The 4097-nt window shown below is 41.9% G+C and overlaps 1 protein-coding gene across 3 annotated transcripts in view; it reads left to right on the forward strand.

The window, feature by feature from the left end:
* GET4 (golgi to ER traffic protein 4 homolog (S. cerevisiae)) overlaps positions 1-4097 on the forward strand; it is an 18585-nt gene that overhangs the window by 1272 nt on the left and 13216 nt on the right. The window contains exon 1 of one of the 3 annotated variants that reach the window (XM_008564167.1): positions 2516-2736. The exons of the other annotated variants lie outside the window; for them this stretch is intronic. The gene's annotated coding sequence lies outside the window, so the exon portion shown is untranslated. Of the gene's footprint in view, positions 1-2515; positions 2737-4097 lie in introns of those variants that run through there. 3 annotated transcript variants of the gene reach the window in all.

A 4097-nucleotide genomic window follows, 5' to 3' on the forward strand; every position in this document is an offset into this window, starting at 1 on the left:
CCCCCCCCCCCCCCCCCCCGCCCCGCTCCCACACATACACAACCTCCCCCACCAGAGTGGTGCATTTTCTACAACTGATGAATTTACATTGTTCCATCATTTACATTAGGGGTCACTCTCGGTGGTGAACATTCTGTGGGTTTGGACAAATGTATAATGACATGTGTGCATTAGAGTGTCATTCAGAGTCGTTTCATTATTCTAAAAATCGTATGTTACACCGAGATTATTCAGTTTTCTTAAAATAGCAAGTTGAATCATTATCTTAAGAACTCTGGGAGTGCTTTTCTGCTTTGGTTGTGGTTTACTAATTTATATTTGGATTAGACATGGTCTTTTGTGCCCCAGACTATGCTTGGGCTTCCTTTGTCCAGAGTGAGACCTGAGTAGAGAGTGACTGCATTAATGTAGTGGGGAGAGGACACAGTCTAGATGTAGTGTGAGACATTGGAGCCCCCAGCCACATAATCTGTGCCATACCCTTACTTAAAACACTTATTGTGCTAGGAAAGTAAAAGAGACAAGAGTGTCTCAATCTTAGCTGACTTGACAGGTCTGGGATGAGTCCCTGTCATCTTTGTTTTTAAAGATTTTTTTATGTTATTTTTACAGACCCTCCTGTGCATCCAGGGTTGGGAACCATGGATTCATAGTTCCTGACTTTAAGGGACTTACGAAGTGCTATGAGTTACTGCTCTGAGTCTTAAGTGACCTGAACGGCAACCTTGTTTCTGGAATTTTCTGTCAACCCCTGACATTCTATAAATACAAACCAGTGGCTACATCTAGTTTTGTCATTGTGTTGTAAATGCCTTTCTTTTTTGAAAACCTAGCTGTTTAATTGATTTAGAAAGAGATTTGCCTTTCTACAGAGTAGAAACTTTTTAATTTACCTCCGACAGAAACAAGTCCTTAATGTTTGATGTTTGTAGTGATAACTTTTTGATGCTAGTTGAATTTGTTGCTGAACGTTAACAACTTCCAAATGGCATAGGTTGTGGTAGCCCCTTAAATCTGTTACTCAAGGAACAAGCTGAAGATGTAAATCTGCATTAAACTGTGTAACAGTGAACCTTCCTACTGGGAGATTGGCCAATCATAAATCTGTATGACGTGGAACTATTGAAGTGCTCAAGATTTGTCCTGATGTGTGCCGTTCTTGGGGATTTGTACATAAATATTTGCCCAGTGATTAATCAGCAAAAGTGAATCTTCCCAAAAATAAACACAGCGTTCCTTGTTTGGAACCGGTTCTACGGTGATGAGAGATGTGATTGTTAATTTAGCTTTTAAGTGAGGAGTCCTTGGTTAAGGGTGTATTTCATAGTGAAACAGGGGCGGTGATGAACGAGTTCTTCACCTTATTGCTTTCTGGACTGCATGTCCCTGAGCTCCAAATGTGAAGTTAGTAAGGAGCATGCACAGCAGGAGTTAACTGGGATGGGAGTATTGTGTGGCCCAGGCTTTAGAGTCAGACCTGGGCTCAAATGCCATCTCTCCTGTGGGACCTGGAACCTGGGGCCTAGTACGTGTTATTGACCCTCTCTGAGCCATGGCCTCCTGTGAATCATTTGGGAATAAAGGAGACCAATTCAACGGTGGCAGTTGTTACCTCTCTGATGCCACCTAGGAGGCCCACTGAGATAATGTGGAGCTGTCCCTGTCCTTCCAGGGTAGAATTCCACTTGGATTCCCAGCCCTGGCTTAGAACACTCCATGATTGTGTAGCTTCTAGAGAAGTCAAATTCTCCAAATTATACTCATTTTTTAATGTCTATCAGTAAATAGATACACACATCCCCAACTTACAGTGGTTCGACTGTGATTTTTCGACTTTACGGTGGTGTGAAAGCCATATGCATTCAGTAGAAACTGTACTTTGAGTAGCTATACAAACAGTCTGTTTTCAACTTTCAGTACACTGTTCAATAAATTACATGAGAGAGTCACCGCTTTATTATAAAATAGGCTTTGTGTTAGGTGATTTTGCCCATCTGTAGGCTAATGTAAGTGTTCTGAGCACATTTAGGGTAGATTAAGCTAAGCTGTGATGTCAGTAGGTTAGGTATAGTAATGATATTTTCAACTTTACATAAGTCAAGGAGCGTCAGTATGTATTTGCATACTTAACGTTAAAATATTTACATGAAATGTACAATTGATGAGCTTTGATATATGAATATACCTATGAAACCATCACTGAACAAGATATTGAAAATATCCATCACCACTGAAAGTTTTCTCATCTGCCTTTATATAAGGGCTCTGTCACTCCTTGCCCCCAGGCAACCACTGATCTGCTGTCTGTCATTATGGATTAAATTGCATTTTCTAGAATTTTATGTAAATGGAATCTGTATGTACTGTACTTTTTTGTCTGATTTTTTGGATTCACTCAATTATTTTGAGATTCATCTATACATGTGTCTGTAGTTAATTTTCATTGCTGAGTGGTATTTCATTGTGTGGATATATCACAATTTGTTTATCCACTCAGCTGTTGGATAAATTCACCGAATAATATTATTTTAATTCATTTATAGCCCACAGCAGTTTAAGGTGGAGGATGGACAAGTATTGGGCAACCCAATTTGGATTGGTCTTACTGGGTATATGAGTGTTTGTGTATGTGTCCCACAGAGATTCGGCAGTAAGTTCCTGGTTCACCTGGTTACGTTGGAGGCTAAGAACGTTAAAGAGTGTTTCACCTTTGCCCTGGTGATGGTACTGGATATGGTAGGTCATCTTATCTCTCCAGTCTTCTGTCTGCCAGTATGAAGAGGGAATCAGTTTTCCAGGCCTGTTGGATTATTGGTACTTCGTGAAGTCAATTAATCTGTGTGGCTTTGGGGACAACTTTACAGAATGGCCATTGTGCCACCATTTTTGTACGAAGGGGCCTCAGTGTTGGCTGCCGTGTTTGCAGATTTGGTTTTAGAAACTTTGATGTAGTTGAGAATCCAGCCCAGGAGGCAATAATCTACAGCATCCACTAATAGAACTGCTGGGCCTCTGCGTCTGCCCTCGGCTCTCCTACTGGAATTCCACAGCCTCCCTGTGGCCCTCCTGTCATTTAACCTCATGGAAAGTGGGTCTTCCTGCCCCATAATTTTTTCTGAGATTTCTTTGAATTGTTGATTATTTGTTGTGACCCATAACTTTATTTTGCCTTTTAAATCATATAAAGAAAAATTTTTTTAAAAAAACTTGTAATATATGTTCTGCTCACACCTCTCAGCCCAGTGTCTAAAATGAACTTTTTCCTAAAGGAGCTGTTGAGAATTCAGGCAGCTGTGCCTCGTCAGTTCAGGGTTTGTTCTTGGAGTGGCTCTTTCTGAAGCAAAGTGGTCCTCAGTCCTCTGAAACTTCATAGTGTCTGGGCTGAAGGCCGGCAGTGGCCGGCCCAATCAGTCATCATAGGGATTTTGTTGTAAAATCTGTAATTATCCCTTGTCTTTAGACACATCTGTGGTATGTCTTCAGTACTTCATATTCATCCTCAGCCTTTTCCTGACAGTTGAACATACAGTGAGCCAGCTTCAGTCTAGTGAGAGTGTAATTGAGACAGGAGATTCACCCCAGTCTCCAGTCCTTCATTTGACACCCACTTAATTTTTAGCACTAGTATTAGTACTTCCATTTCTTTTTTCTTTTTCTTTTTAAAATAAAATAATGGGGCTGGCCCGGTGACGCACTGCTACAGTGCGCCGCTTGGCACTGCGCTCCCGCCGAGGGTTCAGATCCCACATACAGACCGGCCGCTCACTGGCTGAGCGAGCCGGCCCGGTGACGCACTGCTACAGTGCGCCGCTTGGCACTGCGCTCCTGCCGAGGGTTCAGATCCCACATACAGACCGGCCGCTCACTGGCTGAGCGAGGTGCTGACAATACTAAGCCAAGGGTTGAGATCCCCTTACCGGTCATCTTTAAAAAAAAAAAAAATGGACGTATGATAGCAACATCTTTATCCACACAGCAATGTGTCTCTGCAAGTATTCTCATTTATTTTGCTCTTATTTTATTTTTTATTTATTATTATTTTTTTTCCTTTTTTCGGGACCGGCAACGGATCACAACCCTCAGTGTCGCGCCCGTAC

The sequence above is a fragment of the Galeopterus variegatus genome, unplaced genomic scaffold, assembly GCF_000696425.1.
Source record: "Galeopterus variegatus unplaced genomic scaffold, G_variegatus-3.0.2 Scaffold182, whole genome shotgun sequence".
In the NCBI taxonomy this organism is placed as follows: domain Eukaryota; kingdom Metazoa; phylum Chordata; class Mammalia; order Dermoptera; family Cynocephalidae; genus Galeopterus; species Galeopterus variegatus.